General features: G+C 31.1%; 1 long non-coding RNA gene across 7 annotated transcripts; it reads right to left on the minus strand.

Annotated features, from left to right (window-relative positions):
• On the minus strand, window positions 1-25,967 carry LOC143242838 (uncharacterized). Of its 7 annotated transcripts, XR_013023327.1 has the most exons (6): window positions 24,282-25,967; window positions 19,157-19,249; window positions 15,246-15,302; window positions 4,668-4,803; window positions 1,128-1,357; window positions 1-808 (listed from the first exon to the last, which is right to left on the minus strand). It is a non-coding gene; the product is annotated as an uncharacterized LOC143242838 (long non-coding RNA). The 7 variants fall into 7 exon arrangements; XR_013023328.1 differs by lacking the exon at window positions 1-808 and having other exon boundaries at window positions 1,083-1,357; window positions 24,282-25,965; XR_013023326.1 differs by lacking the exons at window positions 1-808; window positions 1,128-1,357 and adding an exon at window positions 1,394-4,629 and having other exon boundaries at window positions 24,282-25,964.
• Window positions 25,968-26,516: the final 549 nt, after the last annotated feature.

Consider the following 26,516-nt stretch of genomic DNA (forward strand, 5'->3'; position numbering starts at 1 on the left):
TCAAAGTATCTAGTTATCTCATGATGTTCCTGTTGAACTTGTGTTGCCATACACATGATGTCAACATCTTTACATCTGGCCTTCTTCCATTGGTACTGCTCTTGCTGTGATGGAGACGTTACTCTCAGATTAGTAAAGCTCAAACGAATCTTCTCAAGGCCAGATGGTTGGGTCATCTTGAATCTTCCTTTAATATTCCGTTTGACTTGACATTAGCAAAGTATGGTTTAAAATGCTTTGTGGTTTGGTTCCTTTCCTCTCTTGACGTTCTTTGGTTTGATGTTTTTGTCTTCTCATTATATTATGAACGATTTTTTGTTACAGTCCTGCTTATATTATACCTAATTTGTAATTTCTTTATCAACAGGTCTTACCTCTTATGCGGTATGTCGGTGTTGCATTTCCCCTGGAGAAAAGTTGTATATGGATTATTGATCGTCTTAGCATTTTATTTGAGGAAAGATAGGGCTGAGCTTGTCTCGTGGCTCGCTCTACATTTATATTCTGATAATAGGTATCTTGAGATTTCGTGTATCAGGATAAAATGTTTATCACTACTGTTTATCTTATCTGTGTAATGTCTGTTTTGGGATGGCAATCCCTGTTTGTCCTTTCTTTCACTACTCGTTGGGTGTGGAACTCAGGGTTTTTAGCTCTCTACTTTCCTTGTTGTTTCCCATGTACTTGGATTCTCTTCTCCAGTATTTCCAGCTGTTCATCATTGTCAGAGAGGTTAGTGGTTTTGATGTTTTGTCATTGTAGAATCATTTTCTTTATCATTTACTGGTCTCTCGACATTTTCACTAAACTGGGGAACATCAACTTTATCAGTTGATTACTTTTGCAACATCAACTGATTTTACAGTAACTCCAATTAATGAATTATTTTATATGGCATAATTTATAAATACTCATAGGTAATTGATTATATTGATTAATCAAGTTAATTTTCCAGTTCTATAAATTATCATTTATACAACTGAATATAGCTAAGAACTACGGAACTTGGTCTTAGGAAAATTTAACTATCACGCTTGCTGCTATAGTTTGCTTACTTATAGCCATTCAAGAATTTGTGCAACTTCATTCAGAAACTGTATATTTTTGCCAATGCTAACAATTATTACCTTTTGCTAATATAATCAAGTCCGTTTTGCAGAACTGCCTTATTACTAGTCAAATTTTCTTCTAGTCTTCCATTGCAGTCAACAGCAGTGCTCGTGACACTCTCAACACTAAGTCCACTGTGCTCACCGTAGTCACTCAACTCTTCTTCTTCGACTCCATGCTCAGTTATACTACCACTGGTGCAATTAGCTGTGTCACTGCTGTTCTTCTAAGTCTGACTCAGAATGACCTGAATCATTGTTTTCATAACACACAGAAATTAGTTAGCAATTGATAATGACAAATTTTTTGTCGTACGTTTATTCGACCAAACACATGAACTGGTTTGAAATGATTAAAAAAAGGCCACTGATTTTATACTTTACATAGAACATGAATGATAAGAACTTGGAGGTCATAAACAGCACAAGTACGTCGTATACCATACACCTAAATATATCAAAATAATATCAGGATTTCCTAAAGCCTTTTGAGATGTTGACCCCTTTAGAAATTTATAAAGCGGTCACTGATTCTCAAATTCTTAGAACATAAATTCGAAGTGAAACTTCAAAATATAATCAACTTTTATGATGCAATCATTAGGAAACATAAAATGTGAAAAAGAATGAGGTTTTCTCTAAAAGTTGCCTGATGAATATTGGACTGTAGGGTTCAGAGTTTGAGTCTCTGAAGTTTCTAACATTAAACCTATTTCTCTGTCTCTTCAGAAGTCCAACCATTTACATGACTAATTGCAGTTTTAACAACATACAAACTTGGAGAGTCATACAGCACTTAGATGCATAGGCCAACTTTAGCACAGGAGTTCTTTCTGTCCTCCTATCAACACTTAAGTCCTTATTCACCCCTTTACAGTCTCACCAAACCAAGGGGATCAATATCAACCATTCTGGGAAACCCTAATTTACATGATAAAGAATTTTGACAGACATTTGAGAAATTACAAAGTTTTATATTTAAATATCCATAACAAAGATATAAATGAAAAATATAAAGTTATTACTGAAATAAACCTCAAAAATGTGACAAGAAAAAAACAAAGAAATAATAATATCTGATCTATTAGAAGTCATAAAAATGAAGAAGATAAATTGGAACTATTTTAAACTGTTCTGGTCATCGTTATGATGAAGTCCAAAACTTGATAAATACCATTAATAACTTTAATCCAACATGAGGTTGTTTGACATAAACTATTGCAAAACATAAATTATTTTCAAAGTAAAAAAGTCTCTGTCATAAAGAACGTAATAATATTGAACAATTTTATACAGAAATAATACAATCTGTTAGACACTTTAAAATATATACTTACAATATTTAAAAATACCATGCAATGCATCTGAGATAAATAATAATGATACGATAAAATCTGTGTCACTAAAGTTACTAATGACCAGACAATATTTTTTATAGTAAAGATGTATTTTATACAAACAAAATTGAAAATTACCAATCCTGAAATTTTTTTTAATAAAAATATCATATTAACATTATTGTGAGATATCTAACCAGTCACAAGTTGAAATGGTGAAATGTATTAAAATCTTGAAGAATATTTATCTGGGAAATGTAATGTGACATCGTGGTTATCGTTAAGTTTCCACAAAGCTTTGTTAGCATTTAATCACTATGTTGTACAGCATAACTGTCACAGTTTTACATTTTAACATAAGGGTGTTTTACCATTTCACTATGAATAATTTACAATTATAATATTTTAAGTACTTCTGGATATGAAATTTCATTATCTTGACTTCCAAATCACTTTATATAGTATTTAGTGCAAACTACAGACAAATACCCAAATTCAAACCTACAGCTTTATATAATTACATTTTCATGTTTACAAAATACAATTTCATGAAAGTTCTTAAATGGTGTCACATCTGTGCTAAAGTACAAACATTTAAACCTAATGGCTCAGAAGAGCTAATTTGACAAATTATAAACTGTGCCCAAGTACAACTGGTCACAGTGATGACCCTGTAAATATTTTCTGAAAACTGTGAAAACAGAACAGCTACATTTGTACAGATAGTTGGTGCTTTATTGACACAGTTTTGCAAGCCTGATAAAAGATATGAATATTCAATCATAATGAAAATAAATACATTTTTATTGAGATTTGTTGTATACCTTCTTCAGTAATTAATACTTTTCAAATTTTCTGGCTCTTTCTGTTACAAAGATTTATTCATAACCTACCATCATGAACTTTAACAAAGGTATCACCACCAAAGTGGTCAGAGTAGTTAAAAATATGTTTGCTAACCATATTCTTAGACTTGACCAATCTATCTTCACAAAATAACACGTTGTTTTACTATTCTTTGATTGTTTGTTTAAACAGAGTATTTGTGATGAAACTTAGTTGAATGGACGATAACTGCTGTAAAATCACAAGTGTAGAGGATGACATTTTGAAGTCTTCCACTTGAAGACGAGAGGTGGAAGACTTTCCAAATGTTATCATCTACACTTGTTTTTCTCCAACAGGCAGTTGCCATCTATTCATGTAAGTTTCATCAAGTTATTTTACTTGTGTTATTTACATACAATAAACCTAACAAAATAAATAAGGATTTGAATCAAAATAATATATTGGTGTTACCTTCACTACCCTCTAAATTTAACTAATGTCTGGTCGTAAGAGAAACTTTTCATAGCTTTCAAACAGATATAATTTAATACAAAAAACACCTTTTAACAATGAGAAACACACCTAAAGAAACTAAAAATAAAAGTATCAGATCTCTAGTTAAGTTTGATGTTTACTAAACTTTTCACAAGATTCCCCTGTTCATCTCTGAGGACCTCTGCTTAAATATTTTACTTGCTTCACACTGATGGAAACAGTTTATAATATGCTCCATCTAATGGCATTCAAACCTTATTTGTAGATATATTCTTTATGCTTTTCTTCATTGTAGTTCAGACTACATGCTGTGACATTATAAAGGGTGGAATTGAAAAACTGTAATAATAAAAATAAGGAAAGAAACATAAAATGTTTAATTATGTATTTAAAGTATGATAGTTTATTTATCTATAAACCAATGTTTTGGGATGGAATGAAAATTTGAAAATAATTTAAAGTCGCACCATTTACAAGAGATTCCCCTCAAAGCTGTATGCAAACAAGTGTTTACATTTTTTAAATTTTCTTTCCAATTTTTATTTAAAAAATGTTACAAAATGATAAAATAACCAATTCTAAAGTATTTTTGAGGTAGAAAATGTTGAATTAGAGTTTTCTATGATAACTATATTGGGTAAAAATCTTTTTACCTTTTACTAATTGAACTGGCGTGTGTGTTTTTCTCATAGCAAAGCCACATTGGGCTATCTGCTGAGTCCACCGAGGGGAATTGAATCACTAATTTTAACATTGTAAATCTGTAGAGTTACTGCTGTACCAGCGAGGCACTACAGAACTGGTAGTTATCTACTTTTATTTCATGTAGTAGTTAAATTAAAATAAACAAATTTTAACACCTTCACTTAATTTTGAATCTTCCTGACTAGTACTACACCTTCACTTAATTCTGAATCTTCCTGACTAGTACTACACCTTCACTTAATTCTGAATCTTCCTGACTAGTACTACTTTGTTTTCTTCTCCTAGACACTCAGCGACAAAGATCGTTCCTTGATTTTCTTTAGAAACCTCTGAAAAATAAACAAAGAAGAAGAAAGAAACAAAATTATTTTTCAATGGCACGAAAATAACAAAATTTACTAGCAATAAACAAAACAGGTTTTTTTTTTCCAGTATGTCACTGTCCAAAGTTACAAAGTTCCTTTAAATAAGAGTAAATATGCATAAATTGTGTGTTTGTTTTGAATTTTGTGCAAAGTTACGTGAGGGCTATCTGAAGTAGCAGTCCTAATTTAGCAGTGCAAGACTAGATAGAAGGCAGCTAGTCATCACCACCCACTGCTAACTCTCGGGCTACTATTTTACCAACAAATAGTGTGATTGAGTCTCACATATAACAACCTCATGACTGAAAGGGTGAGCATGTTTAGTGTGACGGGGATTCAAACCCGCGACTCTCGTGTTATGAGTTGAGTGCCTTAACCACCTGGCCATGCCAGACCAAATATGCAAGGGATCTTCAAGTCAATAGACAGGACTTAAGTATTTTATCACAGAATTACACGACCCTGACCATTATATCACACTGATTACAAATATCCCAGAACATTTTAACAAGCATCTCAAAATCTTTGGACCATCAGTTTTATTTGGCAGTCTCCACAAGGGGAAGTTTTAAGGTGTTAAACAGTTTTAAGAATTTCCAAAGACTAACTACCACATAACATTAATTTTTTTAAATGCATGTGACAATCATTCTCTTGTAATTCCATTGTTGGTTAGGGTGGTATTACTTTATTACTTGCATTTGAATATCACTCTTATACATTCTAAATTACTTTTTGTGTTACTACTTACTTACACAGGACCTCATGATTATAAAGAGAGCAACATGCCTACCTTAAGCTACAGGTTCAGTATGAGAAGTTAATTTTTTATTAATGGAAGCTCCTTGAAAAAGGCATACAAAAGAGATGATGAGTTAATAGTGTGAAACTGTCCTCGTTTTCTTGTAAGGAAATTTTTTATTGGAAGTAAAAAACTGATATATAAAATATTTTACAGACTCATCTTGTGTTATCCCTATTACTAACAGTAAACCTTCTTGAATTTACAATTGAAGGCAAAGAGAGCTTTGAGAACATGGCTGTATCATGCTAAAAATATCCCTGGAAAAATGTTAATTTACTTTATTCAGTGAACTTTCTTCAAAGATAATAACAGCTGGGGCAAAATCTTGCTATTTGCCAATCAGCTATTTAAGGGGGAAGATATACATACAAACGTGATCACCAAATGGGAATGACTAGGGTTGTAAAATTTGTACAAGGATTATAACATAGGATGGGAAATCAAAAGATGGAATCTCTAACAGAAAAATGTAAAAATGTCTTAACTGAAGATAAATAGCAATGTATAAATAAACTTCTGTTTAATCCAGATTGTTAAATCCTCATTCTTCATAATGAACATTATGAAATGATTCAAGCAAATAACTCAAAATATTCAAATATCCTGTATCATGTTAAAAATTCAGTAAATTTTCTTTTTCCTTCACAATCACTGTACTTAATATCACATTAGGACATATGATTGCATGAACAAAAGAAAGAGGAACACTAAAAATTTATCAGACAAGGATACATTGCTACAGCTGTACCAAACTATCCTTAAAACATCTCAAACTGAATGTTATGAAATAAAATATAATGCCACAATAATAATGTATGTTGAATAAAGTTGTGATGTTTACTTCCATAAAAATAATTTTACGTCATTATAAGCAGAAGTATCAAATGAGAGGAACATCTTGATATTGTGTCATAAAAATTGTCTTCTTATTTTAGTTGTTAAAAACAAACAGTGACAAAGGCTGTAGATTATATTCATCACGTTTTATGACCTACAAATGAAATGATGTCTGACAAAAGTACTTGAGGGAGAAGTATATGTATCTAGAGTTGCATAGTAAATGTTACTACAAAGAACTGTGACTATACAGCAATATCTGTAAGTCACACACAGCCTATAATAAAACAATCTACAAAACATTTTTTGGAAACTATGTACTAGTCATTCTGTTAACAACTGTATTATTATTTCTTAACTTCAAAAAAAAACAACCAACATCTCATTAAAGTATGCTTGTTTGTTATTGGATAAAACAACATAGTTTCATATAATATAGTACTCGTAAATACATACAAATTACTGTTTAAAACATTAAAATTAACACCAGCTAACAAAACAACACTAAGTATACAATTAACTTTTAATGTATTCTATCCATTCATCCATCCAATATTTTCAGAAACCAAAACAAGTAATAAATATACTGTGTACATAAACATGTAAATATTGCTCTATATACAACTCAAGCAAAAAAATGGTGTTATTAAATAGGATAAATTTACCAAAAACTTATAAACTGATTTTATGGAAATTGTTTGGTTTGCACACAAAAGGCACTTGAAAACTATCTCCCAAAAACTCAGCAACAAAGGTATAAACAGATAAGTTACAATAAACTATTTTGTGGAAAACAAATGTAACCCACAAACAAAAAAACATACAATGTACAACACAGATAAATATCTTTCTCAGTTACTGAACAAAAAACATTCCACAAAACTTGATTTCTTCAAACTGAAAAACATCAACATCTAACACAACCAGAAAAATAAGTATGTTATACAGTTTCTTTGTAGCAGTTATAAGTTTATAATGATTAATAAAATATTTTCCAAACACACACACACACAAAAATAGTTCTGACTTGTTTTATTTGAAGTCTACTTATAAATATTATGTTTTAAAGTTAGTTTCTCTGATCAATTTTTATCATTTACACAAAAGCAAAAGCATGACAATATTATCAAATTTTATAACCTTTAACGAGTGTTAAAATCCCAATTCAGTTAAATGGTTTTAGCTGTTTCCAGAAGTGTAAAACTAAGCATAAAGAAGCACTTCATAGTTCAAAACATCAAAGCAATATACACATATTTACACTAATTATTCATGTCCACAGTAACATACTATTCTGAAAAAAAAATTGCCTATGGTCAAAACAAAGTAATACAAAAGGCTGGGACAAGAAACAACTAAATGTTGAACATTCAAGAGTAAGCAGTTTGAATCATGATGTGACCATTGAAGTCCAACCTGACAAAATGGATTGTAAACAACTGAGAGTTTTGTGAAAACATTTAAGAAACACAGAGGCTGATACCTTACAGAAGTTTCCACCCTTCATGATGGTTATTAGCTTACAAATATTTTGAACCCTTAAGACAACTAATGGTCACAGAAAATGTTAACCCTTATCACTAATCTCTGTAACTGTTGAAGGCCTGTGCAAGGGAACTTGCACTATCATTAACAAATTGTTTTATATTAGTTAAAAGGCCACTCTGACTTTTTTTCACAACAAATAACAAAAACAAAACATGATAATTTTTTACTCACTATCTAAACATGGCTATCTTTTGTTAGAATTTTATATTGCTCTGTACCTTTTTTTATTTGTCTGAATCTCTTGAGTATCTAATATGATTCACAATAGGTATTCCATGAATTAAAAAACAACAACATGATATAGTACTATACTTGTACTAACATAAATTAATATGTAAATCACGAGTACTAAGTCTTCTGTTTACAATCAGTAACAGGAGTAATGTTACAAAAATAACATCTACAAGTTTGGGACCTTCAAAATTGGAATTTCATGTAACAAACAAATTAAACAAACAGAAGCAGAAACAGTATAGTGCTAGAGAGAAAAAAAAACCCTTAATGTTTAATTACATCTCTCCCATGAGCAGTCAAATTTATAAATGAAAAAGCATGAATGATATTAAAAAAAAGCAACACTTAATGACTGTAATTATGAAAAAAAATGGATCTTAACATATTTTTCATGAAGTATGTATTATTCACACAAACAAAGTAAATTATATTACCTTATTATTAACTGCAATGGACTATTCCACTAAAACCTCTTTGCAAAGGAAAAGTATTTAACTACACCATCTACCAGATAGTGGGTTTTATTTAATGTAAAGTACAAAAACTGTTGAAAATTATACCCCATAATAACCTGATGATGTATCATTCATTATGAGCCTAAAATGCACAGTACAACATAGCTAATAATTATTTTATCTAATTAGTCAATTACAATTCAACCAGTTCCTTTTCCCATTTGTAGACTATCCTACCAAACATTTCTTACAAGCATGAGATGTGCAAGATTTATTTCAAAATAAACTGAACACTGGCTTTCAGATACGCAGCATGTAAATATGTTTAATATTGAGTAAAAACCAGCTGCCAGCTCTAAGTGTCTGATGTAAGTAGAGGATGAAAAGTCTGTTTATACAATGACAAACAAATTATACTACTGTGTAATATTACTACAGACATATTTGTCTTGTATATGTTACAAACAAATTGAATTATTCTATAGTAGTAACATCATATGCTCTTCTCCATTAGTTTGGTAAACAACTTTGTCAAATTATTTAGCACCACAAAACAGTCACCTTATAGCAACATCAAGGTACAGCACAGTGACAATCATTTAGCCACTTTTTCATGGTTGTAGTACTGTTTGTTTGTTTTTAGCATCTCCCACTACATTAGAGTATTACCATATTAGCACATAACCATTTTTTATTCCCTTGTCATAATACTGTGATTTTCTAGTGTCTGCCATTAGGTTGCAGCAGTTGTGGTATAGTAACAATCATTTTACCATTTATGGATTATTATAACACAATGTATTCTTAGCACCCTTCATTATGTTACAGCATACCAGTCAACTATACCTAAATTATTGTACATTATACTAACTGTTCTCTCCTGTATTGTCTGCTTACCATTTTACTTCACCACATACCAGGTTGGCAATTTTACTTTGCATCCACATGAAAATGTTTCTTCCAGTAATAACTGGGACCACACTTGAGAAACTGTATTAAGTACCATTCTAAAAATCTCATAAAAGCCCTTGGTGTTTGTTTTGAAAACACATCTTTACAGATATTGTTTATACAGATGACTCTCTTAACACAAATATATCAGTGTGTTGAATCATAAAGAAGACAGTTTAGATCTATCATAGCTGCTATTTATTATACTACAAGGTTTGTTTATATTCTAATATCTGTATGTAACTTTACAATTAGTTGTTAAGTTATATTCAGAAAACACAAGGAATTCAGTTGTGTCACAACAACAGTTTATTAGATGATTCAAGTTCATTTTCTACTATCTATATATTACCTTGAGACCAAACAGTTATGAGCTAGCTATTAAATCAAATGGAAAATTAGAACAGAACTATTACATGTACCACAATAGCAACATGTTAATTTACCTAGTGATTTCTTTAAATGTCTACATTCATACTATAATGAAGTTTTTTTCCCCTAAATTTCTAAATCAGCTAGAAACCTTATGAATTTTATTTTTTTTATATTAGAAAATATTTCAGTGTTTGTCTTATATTGTAATATTTTACTTATAATTTCACTCAAGGTATAATTATTAATAGACTAATACACTAAAATCTGCCAGACAACACTGACCCGTGTTTAATGTCTTTTTTTATTATTTGTGTTATGATTACAATTTAATTATAATATCAAACTTCCCTCAGAATCACACTTTCCCTATTCTATAACATAATAAATGGGCTAAACAAAAAGTGATTTAAAACTGAGAAATAAAGCAACACATGGGTCAAATAATTTTAATAATTTAGTGTTATAAACGTTTTTGTCTCTCACAAAATTTTAAAACTATATAGCCAAACAATTAAAAACTGGTCAATATATTTTGTTAGAAATAAGTAGAAAGTGCACTTCTTGGCCTAATTTCCTTGTAAGGCAAATATTAATATGGTAAGCTCTGCTGCTAGAACTATCCATTTTTAACAAAACTGTGGTAATGATGAGAATCTTTATATTTTATTAATGTTAACTGAAAGCCTGGTTCAGTCACTTCTCAGAATAATTGATATCAATGTTCTTGACATTGAACAGTCACATTTTACTAATTCATTAAACACACAAAAAACTGAATGGATACTTTCCATCAAGCCAGTAATTATAGGAAACCAAAATATGTAACAAAGGGAAGAATTAAGTACAATTATACTAATCACTGTTTGATGTTAACTGTCTGAGCTGTTTTAGGGCAGTTTCTACCAACTTCTTCTTGTCTGCTTCTCTCACCCTTAAGGGAGTAAAGAACATTAATTCACACTAAAAGTATGGATAGGTCAAATTAATATTTTAAAAAAATAGTAAATTATATTATTAAAATTGTACAAATCCTTTTCATTCACAAGCCTGAACAAGACCTACCTAAAAAAAATAAGACCCTTTAAGAAAATGTTGCATTATTTGAAACTTGTATTTTTATCAATAATTTTATTTCTAAAACAACTTGAAAGGTAGTTATACACTTTTCATAAATAAATAAACTTTGGTTCAAAACATGCATTATAAAATATAAAGTGTAAACACACCATTGTAAAGTAAAAAAAAAAACAAACTTTTATCTTTATAACACAAATTCATCAATCAATCAACTCTTTACAAGTCTGCACACACAAATTTGCCCAAAACAATGTTTTAGGTAACACTGCATAACAAATCATTTGCTACTAGAGAAAACTCAAGTGATTCTTGGTAGTTAACTAGTTTTGGTTTCAGATACGTAATCAAAATTTGTCCATCACCTCTAGATTTTAAGATACTGTAGTATCTCACTACTTTATCAACAATATGTGGAATACCATACAATCAGCTCAGTTCAATAGGTTTATACTGTGAAATTAAGTTTACATAGAAAGTTTAATGAACAAAAGGAATAAATTTTGATAACTTCAAACAGTAACTGTATTGTATTGGTGTAAAACTCCATATATATTGTTTATATGTGCTACTTGTTCTTGATAAAATTATAATGACTTGCACCAATTTTGCTTCATTCCCATGTTCACCTTTTCTGCACAGGAATATTTGAGGAGTCCCTCAACTGAGCTTAAAATGGGCAGAGTGATACACCTCTCTCTCAACTGCTTTTCACTCACTCACTCAGTTGGTTACTTTGTCTGGCTCTGCCCACACTCAAAACAAAGTCCATCTTCCTCACATCATACCTGTGATATAATCACTTTCACTTCAAGTAAAGTCCAAAAAACCACCTAAACAGTTTATGCTACATTTGTCTTGTACAGTTTCCAAATCTGGCTTCACACAGTGGCTAAATAAAAGAAGAGCAATTGTGTCATTTACAATTTCAATGATACAGTGTGAGCCCAAACATCATCTAACTTACTGTTATTTTTGCATTAATATTTCTGGATATTCAGACAAAACTAAACAATACACTAAATATCCAGAGATTGCATCTGTGATGAAACCAGTACCTCATGGGGATGATTTTCTTGTGTCACATCCAGCAGCAAAGTGGGAAATAGAAGTTATACTGCAAAAAAGACAATGAATCATCTTTACTTCCTTCATTTAGTAATTTTACCCCTGTGGCATCTCAGCATAAACTGCCTCATCTGATCACACAAGATGAACTAAATGATCAGATTTGTGACTTGTTTTATACTGAAACAGCATGGGGAACTTTCATTTACGGCAATGGAATTTATCATAAAAGTCTTGCTTCTCACTACAGCTGCAAGATACTTTGTGTTTCTGTACAAATGTTGATGCACTAATTGAAGAATCAAGTACTGATTATACTCTCAAGAAAGAAAACATTTTACCAATTCATCTAAAGTTAGTGTGAAAATTGTGCTTTTACATGATGGGAACACTAAGCCATTGGTTCCTGTTATTAATGCTGTGAACATAGTAGAACATGCAGCTTATTCCTGAAGCAATCAAATATCCACTTCTGCTAAGTCTATAAAGTGAGTAAACCAAACACTGTAGCTTTTTGTCTGTCTGGGATAGCCAATATCATAAAATTAATTTAAAAAAACGAAATGGCCAGTGAGAGAATTACGTTCCAGGAAAACAGAAAGTTGAGTTCCAACTTTCAGTGAATCATCAAGATATGTTTCTTTCATCACTCCATCTATCTTATAAGTTTCAAAAGTTAGTGAAGTAAAACTAAAAGGTGGTATCTTTGTTGGGCCACAGATTTGGGAAGTGCTGATGAATGGTGATTTTGAAACACTACTCAGTCAGAAAGAACTTACTGCTAGGAAATCACTCAAACTGGTTGTTAAAGTTTTCTTAGGAATTTACAGAGATGAAAACTATGTTGTGATGATTAATGATATCCCTGAGAACTAGAGGAAAACTGGGTCCAAGATGTCACTAAATTTACACTTCTCACATTTTTAATTAAGCTTATTATCAAATATCTAGGTGCAGTGAGCAATAATCTTGGTGAGCACTTCCCTCAAGTTATGTCTATAATAGAACAGTAATATCAAGAAAGACAGTGGAATCCTGTGATGATGGAAGATTACTGTTGATTCTTATAGCATGAAACTAAAAACATACATAAAAGATACAACAAGTCTGTCAGGTATTTTGTAAAAAGAAATAAAAAATAATACCATGATGAAAGTTTTAAATATAGCTTAAGTGTATTTTCAGTATATAATTACATGTTGTTTTTGAACATTCTTAAATGCAATTTTCAATAAATAAATAAAGTTATCAGAGTGTTATTTTCATAATATATAAGAATATTTAGAATAAACCTAACATAGCTCAAAACTAGAGGTGATCAGTAATATTCAACAATTTTTAGAATCAGGATCAACAAACTACTCATGAACAGTTGTATTTTTATTGTGGTAGAGAAGCTTCTTTTGTGCACAGTGTAACTTCTAAACATATAATTACTGTGACTCAAACACTTATATGCTTTACATATTTCTACAAATTACTTTCATTGAATGACTTAAGGATATTTCAACACACAAACAAAAAACATGAATTTTATCTCATAACTAAAAGCTGGTAGTTAAAACCATATGTAACTTCTGTTATAAAGAAGCTTACACATAGAACAACCTTAAATATAAAATTTTCAAAATTACTTACAGATCAACCTATACAAAATATATACTTCATGATATTCCTACAAGTATCTATATTCTTAGTTATGCCAACTAACAAGACATGCTTTAACAGATATGAGGTGTTCTTTCATTATAAAAAGCCTAGACACCTAGTTATCATAAAAAAAGGTGAGGAAAACTATCGTATTTATATGCAAGAAAGTATCAATTAATTGTGCAAATTTGTGGTAAGCACTGTTAAATATATGAATAAACAAACATTCTGAATTCAAGTGGTTTTCTACTAAATGAAACTAATTATGGCTAAATTAACTAACACATTCATGATTATTAACTTCAAAATGTAAAATAGAATTTTAATTATAAACATTATACCATAAATTTAAGATTTTATTTCTATCTACCTTAGAAAAATAATATATTGATAATATTTATCTACTTTGTATTCAATGTTTTATTACTCTCACATTACACGTGGAGATGAAAATCTAAGAATGTTTATTTAATTTGAAGCATTGGAACCTATCATCTTGTGAATATGTGCAAATTGTATGCATGTATGATTAACTGACTACACAACAGACATTCAACTATTATTAAACTCTAGACAGTTAAAACTGATTCATTAATAATTATGGTATTAATACAGAGAATTCTCAGGTTATGTTTAATATATTACAATGATACAAAACATCTATGGAGAGAAACTTTTTGGTAATAAAATCTACAACTTTTTCCAACTTCTGATCAAAACAAAATACCTACATAGTTCAAATAAAAATTAAATGAGTAATGAATATTATGTACATCTAACATATCACCATACTAATGATGATCAGAAGGGTGTCATGGAACCCTCAATGCAAGCAAAGTTTTTGCTATAATCCCAAACACAAGATTCAGCTGCTTAGAAGGTTTAGTTTTGTTCTAAACACATACCTTAAGATAACAATGCAAAATAATCCTCATAAACAAATATATAATAATCAAACAATTTAACCAATACTAAAATAAACTAACATTAAAGAAAGAAAAATAAAACATTACTTTATTCAGAGTGTACAACTATTTATCATCTTACCTTCATTCTTTCTAAATTTGTATTTACACCTGTTAAAGGCTAGTTGAGAAACTAAATAAGACTTAACTTTTAATTTAAAAATGAAACTTGACATCTTGCAGGACATGTCTTGGAGTAAGACATCAATAGTATCAGGTATCTTAAGGGCAACATATGACTAGGTAACTAAACATACAACTTTTAAGGTGGCTATATGTTTTCATTTTCCTTTTAAAAATCAAAACATGCATAATAATTATTGGAAAGACTAACAATTTATAATAAAGCAGTATAGAGTGACATTTAACTTTGATTACTTTTATGTTCCACTTACTTTTCAAGCAGAACTACAGCAACTTGTGGGTTTACCCTTCAATACTTACTATTTTCTTGTCCATAGTCATGAAAGTAGGTTGCCCAGTCCCATGTCATGAAAAGATCTAGAAGTTATAAGAAAATATAACTAGAAAAATTCTACAAGAAAAATTCCACTGCACCAAAATAAAGTAAACTGTTATATGTAAATTAACTAACAAAAATTACAAGAAGAAGGAATTGTACACCGTAAGTCAGAAAGTAATAATAAGAAATCAGTTTTAGTGAAAGGAGACTGATGGACTCTGTGACTAAACTAAAATAATTGGAAGATGTGATATCGAAAAATATATGTAACTATTTTATGTAGTGGAGTTTCCACAGTTAATACATCTTTAATTATATTTATTTGTTTGTTTTTGAATTTCATGCAATGCTACATGAGGGCTATCTGCATTAGCCATCCCTAATTTAGAAGTGTAAAACTAGACAGAAGTCAGCTACCTATCCCTAATTTAACAGTGTAAGACTGGAGGGAAGTCAGCTAGCTATCCCTAATTTAACAGTGTAAGACTAGATGGAAGTCAGCTAGCTATCCATAATTTAACAGTGTAAGACTGGAGGGAAGTCAGCTAGCTATCCATAATTTAACAGTGTAAGACTGGAGGGAAGTCAGCTAGCTATCCCTAATTTAACAGTGTAAGACTAGACGGAAGTCAGCTAGCTATCCATAATTTAACAGTGTAAGACTGGAGGGAATTACGTACTTTACATTCACACTTAGACACAACTAGCTATCATCTGATCTTAACATTAGTAACGGAAGGTGTATTTAATGGGCTAAATATAAGCATTGGGTGTAAAACATTATTGTAACAAAGGCTTAGTTGAAACACTACTCCACTGAAACCCTTGGTAATTTTATCTTACTTTTGTCTATACCTCAATGTTAATAAACAACTGAAAAAAATATAAATAAAATGCTATCTAACTTATCATGGTGCAATAAGTGAGCCTAGGGTATTATTTGTTTTATAATTAAGCTTAAAAATGTACTGTGCAATAACTTACTCTAAGCTCAATAAAGACAAAATATCAATTCTAAATCTAAATAATTTCTGAATTAAATTGTTTTGTTCTATCACCAAAGTTAACAAGAATAAAAAACAAACCAATATGTATATTAAACATTCACAACATAAATACCATAGTTGACCTAACAATATCAATTGGTAGTTTTGTTACAAAACAATGATATAAATTGTAGACCATTACTATTAAAACAAAGAAGCATGACACAAACTGTTTATTATATATATTAACACCAGAGGGACATTTAGAGTGTTCCTTCTACCACACACATTATACTCTTTAACACTGTAAATACCTGACAGCCATAAAGCTTCTTATTTCCAAAGAATGCAACATGTAGATCTTCAATGTTTTCAGTTTACTAAAATGTTTAGTTAAAATAAAGTTATTTCAATTTTAAGTCTATCTCATGCTACGTTTATCATTTTTTATAAAGTACTTCATAACTTAATGTTTCATGAAAATTCAAAATCTTCCTATTAACAGTAAGCAGCGCCAATCTTTATACATATACTCAAAAGGTGATATACAAAACTGTAACTTTTATCTCTGTATTTCTATAGACTGATGGAACTTTTAGGTGAATAGGTCTATTCAGATACCAATAACTATTTTGAATCTATTCAATGTTACACAGCATGGCTTTCAAATGCATCACTAAACTTTTGGAAAAGAAATATCAATAACTAACATACTGAGCAAGAGCAAGAATTTAAACTGAACAAAATACACTATTCATTTCAAGCAGGCCAAACTAGCCTAACAATCCTTTGACTGTTTATGTACATGTAAAACTGAATGAGTGCTTAAATCTTTATCAGTACAACATATAACCCAATAAAGGTGACATAAAATATCTTAACTCGATTGACTATTCTTTTCTTAGGATAATAAAGAGCAATGATTAGTAGGGCACATTACAAGTACAGATGTTGATGTCATTTATGTCAATAATAACAGAAAACATTCCTGTCATGTTTAGATGTACATAAAAGAATGTGTGCATTACATGAAAGATGGCAGTGACAACAGTTAAAAAATGTTAAAACAGGTTTCACAGAATAGAAAAATAAAAAGGAATGGGAATTACAGAAAATGATAATGTAAATAAATATATAGGAAACAATACTAATATATGGGAAATAGAAAAATTAATAAAAATATAGGTGATATTAATATACAGGTAACAAAACTAATATATGGGAAATAAAAAAATGAATAGAAATATTGGTGATATTAGTATATAGGAAACAATCCTAATATACGGGAAATAGAAGCTGAGCCTTAAATACAGTACTGTAGTCCATATATAGAACAAGCAAAGCAGTGACAGCACCAGATCAGACCAACTTAATGTCAGCAAACTTGTTCCTGTGAATACCAACATGACCAGTTATCCAGAAAAATTGGATGTGAATAGAAGATAGAAGAAAAATAGGCCAGCCAGTGTTGAATATTGTGAAAATAAGGTGAGAATTAACACAAAGCGATTCTCTGACCAGTAGAGAGTGAAGAGAGTTGGTATAAATAGAACAGTGAGTGTACTGTGTAGCTTCGATATCATTCAGAACAAAAGAAATGCCATATAACTTGACAGTGAACACAGAAACTGTAGAGTGGATATTGTACAAAACCACCTAGCTGCAACAAACCATGGCAGATCCAATAGACTTAACTGATTTTAAACCATCTGTATAACTGGGAATGAAAGAATGGTTCAAAAGATGTTTGGCAATGAAAACAGTACAACCAAATGCAAGTATCAACCTTCCTCAGATGACTCAGAGAAAGGCAACAGGCAGAGGTGGTAATAAAACATAGTGTGGTGGGCTGATTGATGGAAAAAGCAACATCAATCTGTGACATACTGAACTCAGTCAGCTTCACCTAAATATGAAGACCAAAGGGAAGAATGGCAGACTGTATATTCCCAAAAAGTATAACCAGTGGAACCCAGTGTACAGACTCTGAACTGGAGACATATGGAAAGACCCTGTTCAAGGCTGAAGTCTCAGATGGTGAATAGGGTACAGCATCTTCAAGGCCAAGGTCCTGGCAGAAACTTAAATAAGAGACAAATAGTTCAGTTTTGAACAAAAAATCAATCTGCTCCACAAGAGGTGGAAGAAGGGATCTGGATGTTGAAGATATTCAGTGCCGTTGTACACTTTGTATTTCAGTCGGTTGGTTAAGTTTTACTTCTGTGTATATTTAACAATTACATCATTATATTGGGTCAGAAAGGCATTGTAAAGTAATAAAATCAAAAGCAGCCAATCAGGAAATGTTTAGAAAACTGAGGCTGTGCAAAAATAAAAAATTGTTATTGCATTTTCACAATCTGCAATTATTTTGTATGTCCAACATTTGTTTCACTACTTTCATTACAGTTGGTGTTATGGTGGTGAAGATGAGAGAGCAAGTTTAGAGTTCTATGAAAAATAAATAAAATGATATTCATTAAGATGGTATTATAAGTAAGGTTAATTAAACATAAAAAACCATGAAATGAGCACAATTAATTTTATTCTTAGCATGAAAAGTCACACTTTACACAGAATTACTTGACAGAGAATTCACAAATTAATGGATAAATGTTTTATGAAAGCAATTTACTTGAAATATAATTTCAGTTAATAAATGGCTTGTAACTTTTACATAAACATTTGGCAAAACTCATGATAATACACTTTATATATTTAGAACATTTCAGTAGTTCATGTAATTTCATGGTTACATGGAGATTACAGAACTGGTCAGAATGACCAAGCACACATACAGGTTTAATAGAATATAATTTAATTGATAATGGAATATGTATGTGGATCACAATCAGTAGCCTAAATGTTTTGAAGTGCATTTTTTAAAATTCTTCAGATACACTTGCCATTTTGGAAACTTTTTGTAAGCCTAATTTTCTTTTCACTTTTGATAAAACACCACCAGTGACTTCATCAGGAAAACTGCTCTTGATTGGATGCTGTAAAAAATTACTTTTCATAAATGTACTTGCTACAGTTAATTTTAAACATGAGTGAGGAATAAAATCATGGAGAATGTTTATAATACATAAAGTTTGTTTTTCAATGGCCCATAATTAATCTTTTTGTTAAAATACAGTTTACTACTAATTATTTGGTATTGGATACTTTTGTATTAAGGTGGTTAATTACCTCAGACACATTTCAGTTACATTGTTAACCATACTGTTGGCAAGTCTTTCTAGAATTTTATATCAAATCTTATTTCTTTATTGAAGAAATTATAACAAAATAAATAGATTTTATAATCTTAAAATCCCTTTCTATGGGAAAAGATTAAGTATAGAAAATCTTAGTGATTTACATAAAAACATAATTAAAGAAAAAGTTATTAATTCAAATTCTGTTAAACACTTATGAAACAAAAGTAACTTCTGAATTACAAGGTGACAAGTGCCTGCAGGATCAAACAACTTCATGAGAAAGATAATCAATATATCTTGCTCTGATCCACCAAATACTTATGAAGCAGTATACAGCTTTGGTCTTCTTACACAAGAAGGAATGGTGATGTATAAAGGACTGTTCAGAGTGATGCAACTTAAACTGATTATCAAGTAATAAAGAGGAAGTTATCTTTCTATTCAAGTCACTAGTTGGTCCTCGATACTCTTCACTTGAAATATTGTGTGAGCTTTGTCTGAGTAATGACACTGATTTGTTGTAAATTGTTCTCACTACAGCTACTAATATTACTCCAGGAAGGAAAGGTTATATTAAGATCTCTTTATAAAAGATCAACAGACAGGGTTTTCAGTATGTTTAAAAGTGGGTGATACTAATGAATCAGGGAGATAATCCTGTCAGTGTACTATGTAGTGCTGGATTGTGACTCTTCAGCATATTTTATGCACAATATCTTAAGGAAGATCCAGAGGCATGCTCTCCCAGAAATATTTAAAATCAGAAACACCATTCTCTCTATTTTCTGGTCTCTCTTAAAATAAGGGTATAAAAAGTGATTGAATTTGCAATGAACATGTGATTTTGTGTTTCCTTCATTAGGTGTAAAACAACTTTTCATAAATGTTATATCTTTTCTCCTTTTGTAATGTGAAGATGCCTTTGAAGTAGGCAAAACTCTTTGGTAAATATAATTTTTGTGGGGGGAGTGGGTGGGGTGGTTTGATTTACTGACTGAATACGAAACAACATGACTACATTTAATTTTGTATGATTGAGTAGAGAATGCCCATTAAGTACATACTACTGACCATACAATCTACATTACATTTTTCTCTCTCACAATAAAGTATTTAAAATGACTTTAAAACATATTTCTTTAATTAAGAACATGAAAAGTTCAGTTAAAATAATGTTGATGACTGAAATTTTACAAAATAAAATAGCTTGTTGACAAGAAATGTACAAAACCATAGAAACTAGACAGAATTAGGTAGATTCTCTGTTTTCAACTGAAATACGTGATTGACTTACCTGGCAACTTATGAAAAGCATGTTAAGAGCATTAAAAAAAAGAAGAGAGAGAGAATAGACTTTATTGAAATATATAAAATATTCAGGAAGGATGAATGTGTTGTGATTTCTTGTGATATATCTAAAAACCAAAGGATAAGAATGTACAAGTTTAGGATTTTAAAAAGACACACTAGATTTCAGGTAAGACCAATTTTATCCTCTTAACAAGGTGTCATGCATAAACAATAAATTATCACTAGCATTAGTGTACAGCAACACCTTGCAAGATAGGAATAGACTCCAAGAGTGCATCCAGTGGCAAAGACAGGGTGGGCACATGATAATCAACCAACAATGCCACCCCTACATGTGCTCATCCATCACACAGCCTGTCATTTCTGTACAAAAAAAAAATACTGAAAGGTAACTGTATTGGCAGGTTACTGGTATATTTCCTGTAAGGAAAGACATGCAGAATGGTAGGAAGCAATCTGTGTTTTGATGTCATCCAGATTACAACGTAAACCTCGACAGTTCCATTGTATCAAGTTGGACATTATTACTCATGTGCAAGGAAGTTGGGTGGAGAACCCTTCTGTTTTCGTCCATGTCTTTTGTTCTTTACTGTCTTTATTTGAGGGAGGTCTGTCAACCTCCATGGATCCTGTCCTGAGTCAATTGGGTAGGTCTATGCTGTTTAAAGAGGATTCTAGTGACTGGGGACAAGAACAAATGATCCTTTTGCATCTTGTGGTGGGAGAAGGTGATGCACCCAAAGAAATGCCTGTACCCAGAACCAGAGAAAGTGGATCTTGGGATTTGTTGGAATGTATGTTAGGGACAGAGATGGATGTTAAGCTAATTCATCAACTTTTTTAACAATGCAGGTCAAAATCCTTTTCATTTGGTTTGAGAATGATTCTTTTGGAGACACAGAGATATCTGTCTGCACTCCCACTGTAGTTGTGGGATGACATGCAGCAGCCATACATCTGAGATGAAGTGCTGGACAGCAATTTTCAAGCCTCAGGATAAGTAATGTTATAAATCGTTTTCAAATGATGCATCTCTTTTTCTTCTAACCATTCTGGGCAAGAATGAGCACAGTTCAATGAACCACAACATGACGTCTTTGAGCGACCGGAAACACTGACACTGGAAATATCTGAGAGGGTTTGTAATGTATGGCTATACCCTGCAATCAAGATAACCTGCCTTGATTGTGGCAGGTTGATGTGGTAATATAAATATCAGAAAAAGGATGTGTTACACTCATACTGGTGGAGAGTTGTTGAATGCTAATTTACACATGTGGCATACATGTGTAATTAGATAGTAATTCACAGCTAGTAGTGAGTGACAATCTGTGCACGAGAAGGAAATCATATGAAAAATAGCTATAACTGTGAAAAAGGGTGGGTAATTGCACTGGAATTTCAATGTGTTTTTTCAGTAAAACTTTACGTGTTATGTTATTTTCCCCATTCTAACTCTACACCTCATATACCGTGAAAAGAAAACATATTGCCCTTTTTATTTTCAAGAATGACTTCACGACACATTTGACTATCTTAAATAGCTTTAAGCCCTTAACAATATATGTATATTTATGCTTAAATTTTATTGCTCTTTGAACTGTGTCTAACTAATGATATCACCACACAAGTTGTGAACCACTTTGTAAACATGTAGCTTATGTTACCTGAAGAAATTATGTAATGCATTGGTTACTAATGAGCATACCACAGGAAAACGTTTTTTTTTTTTTTTATTTAACGTAATCTAAAACTTATATTTTATTTACCTTTATAATAATAAATAGTACACATGAAAAACTAGAAATATAGTACTTACCTGGGCCTTTTTTTTATCAACTCTCAATTAAAACTATTATTATAATGGTATTACTGCACTAAATGATTTTTAGATAATCAAAATTGCAACAAAGAATACAAAATAACATGCTTAAAGCACATATTGTCCTAGGACTATCAAAATTTTCTGGCTTTCTTACCATTCAGTAAGACCCAATAAAAAAATTTAGCTAAACTTGCCAATGTGTTTCCTGTGGGAATAAAATTTGCACTGGAAGCAAAATAAACAAACTCCTGTACAGAAAATTATGTAATATAATATTTGGATTTCTGTTGGTTAAAAGTAATATAGTTTTAAATATCAAAGAGAACTAAATATTGGAAACTTGTGAAAGAGAAAACTTAATTATGGGTGTGGCTAAAGGGACTTGATTTTCTAGTTTATAGCTCTGTAACCAAATAAGATTGAAGGCTATAAAAAAAATTATACTTTGTCTGAGTAATAACAATATTACAATGAGCGACTTATGTCAAATTTTGTAGTTCTTCAAGAAGTGGTCAATAAATGAGAAAAGAGGAAATACTTAAAATGCAAATATCACAATTCTGAAACAATGGAAAATTGAAGACATTTTTAAATGTTGTCCTATAAAACTAGGAAATTAAAACTATATAATTTCCAAATTTGTATTACAAGCTAAGTTTTGTTGCCAAGTTTACTTACCACAATAATAAAAGTAACTTAATTAACCATAGTTAATATTAAGCGTCTGCCCAGAAGTGGTGTCTTTGTTCAAGGGCATGACGTAGCTGACCTTAACAGATTAGTAAAGTAGGGGCCAGCAGATACCTTAAAACCAGGAAAAAATTAAAATTCACCTTCCAGGAAGTGAGCAGCAGCCTAAAGCCATTGTGGTAAGAGGGGTTCACTAGACCATTAACTTAGAATCAGTCACACAAGCTTTAGATGAACAAGGCATTCCACACAATAAAATAGAACGTATAATCTCAAAGAAAACACAGGTACCCACGAATCTCATACGCATTGATATTGACGACAGTTACAACATATAAAAATTAATAAATAATGGAATAACGCTTTGGTATAAAAAATACCAAGTAGAGCAACTGAAAACTCCGGTAGTTGTTGTAACACAATGCTACAATTGCCAAAGATATGGGCATGTCTCAGCAGCCTGCTTAGCAACACCGAGATGCTGCGGATGTGGCGGGGAACACCATATCAACCAATGCAAAAGATAAGGAAACACCTAAATGTTGTAACTGTGGTCAAACCCATACAGCAAATTACAAAGGATGTGATAAATACAAACAAATAAATCAACGTATTTATCAGATCAGAACACCAACAGAACAAAACCAACCTAATACAAACAGCTTACCTAAAACAGACATATCAACAGAATTCAATAAAACAACAAAAACCACGTAAATGCTGAAAGTAAAACAACCCCACAAACAGCAAGAGCAGAACATTAAAACCCAGGACAAGAACACTTTAACACAAACACAAAAACCAGAAGAAAACAGCACCACCATACAAGAAACAAATATTAACACATCAGATAAAACAAGCCTATTCACAACAATAATCAAAAAACATAATTACAGAATTCATAACAGAATACACTAAACCAAACCAGACAACTAACTGTTTTGAACTACTGATCAATATCTCCAAAAAACACATCACACCCGACATAATATCAACACTTACTGGATACATGCTCACAGCACAATGTTCACAGTAGTATATATCAACATCCAAGGTGCAATAGCTTCCAAGAAACATGAGATCGAAGAACTAATACAAGAAACTAACCCCCCATATTATAATAGTAAGCGAAACTCTAATATACAATAACAATAGATTTGAAATAGCAAATTATTCAACCATAAGAAAAGACAGAACAAATAAAAATGATGAAAACAGAGGCATAATGCTTTTCTACAAAGTGGAGCTTTCAGTAATAGAAATTAAATTTAGCAGCAGCAATGAACATGATACTGTAGATATCCTGCAAAGGAATAAAACTGAAGTAACAGTAGCAGGAATTTACTGCTCACCTAACAAACAAATAGATATAACATTACTTAGCAACATCCTTTCCCACAACCAAAACTCCATAGTTATGGAGGACTTAAATAGTAAAAATGTTACCTTTGGATGCCGAAGCTCAAATTCCAATGGTAGAAATCTAATAAAATTCATAGACGATAATAATATAGCTTTAGTAAATGATACCACCCCCACACATACAGCGTATGCCACTAACTCCAGTGACATACTAGACCTGTGTATGTGCACATATAACCTAAGCCAGAAATTAATAAAATTTCAAGTGGGAAAGGATGTTGACAGTGATCACCTCCCAATATATTGTGTCTTTGATCTCGCCCCCCATAAAAATATAACATATAGGAAAGAAAAATTTAATTACAGAAAAGCAGATTGGCAATATTATAAACAGGAATTAGATAACCTGTTACCTAATAAAGTTATAAAAGAAGTTAAAACACATGTCGAAATGGATAACTACTGTCAAACAATTACGGAATGCCTTCAGAAAGCAGCCAAGTTAACAATACCAAAACAACAAACAACACATGTAAACCCACCACAGAAATAATCAATATAATCAAAAAACGAAGACAATTAAGAAGCCAGTACATGATTACAAGAAACAGAGAAACCAAAACGCAAATAAACAACATTAGAAATCACATCAGAACACAAATAAAACAACAAAAACAAAATAAATGGGACAATTACTGCAATAAACTAAATGATAAGACTGACTCGAAAAAATTCTGGTCACATCTTAAAAGACTCACAAATGAAAACACAAACACAAAGAAATATCCTCCACTCGAACATAATAACACTATAGCACACACAAATAAATAAATAGCCGAAGCTTTCAAAGATCAACTCCAAAATATATTTGAAACTCACACTGATCCAGATACGAATACATTTTTCTACAATAGTCACTAATCACATAGTAAACAATAAACATCAATTTGAGCCAATTTTTCCAGTAAACATAACTGATACAAATACAAGTTCCGATACAGATTATGAAAGCACATTAATAACAAATGAAATATCTCTTCATGAATTACTAGAAGCAATAAAAAACACAAAAAACAATGCACCAGATGAAGACGAAATACAAGCTATCCTCCTAAAAAAGGGCACTCCGAAATTGTTTGACTTATCACTATCCTCAGGATACACCCAAGTTTCTTGGAAGCTTGCAAATATATTAATGTTCTATAAGGAAGTAAAGCCAGCGAATAAACCTAATATTAGACCAAAAGTTGGCGCTGGGTGGTGATGACTAGCTGCCTTCCCTCTAGTCTTAAACTGCTAAATTAGGAATGTCTAGCGCAGATAGCCCTCGAGCAGTTTTGCACGAAATTCAAAACAAACAAACAAATATATACATATATAAAGTATAATCAGTACATGTGTATTTTTTATCAAATCAACACTGAAATGGTGAAAATGTTTTTATAATAAATTTGTATAAAATACGCAAAAATTTGAGATTTAAGTAATAATCTTTTATTGTGAAAATTATATGTATTTTATCCAAAAACGTCACAAGCATAAGCAAAATAAGTAACTGAACAGTTTAAGAACTTTTTTCATCTTCATTAATATCAGACCCTTTGGCTTCCTATTAATGGCCAGTGATCCCAAAAGAATGTATGTATATATGTGTGTGTGTGTGTGAAATTGAATGCTTCGAATGAACATCCTTAATGAGTTGTGTTATATGCCACAACAGCAGTTTCTTTGGTACTACATTGTCAATCAAAGACTATAGCTTTAAGAACTAATATTTTATTCTTAATCTGCTAAATGTATTATTTCTATTGCTAATATTCTTAAGGTTACGTTTTAGGACTTAATTGACACCTAATGAAATACAATTTAGATTTT

The sequence above is a fragment of the Tachypleus tridentatus genome, unplaced genomic scaffold, assembly GCF_004210375.1.
Source record: "Tachypleus tridentatus isolate NWPU-2018 unplaced genomic scaffold, ASM421037v1 Hic_cluster_2, whole genome shotgun sequence".
Classification (NCBI taxonomy): Eukaryota; Metazoa; Arthropoda; class Merostomata; order Xiphosura; family Limulidae; genus Tachypleus; species Tachypleus tridentatus.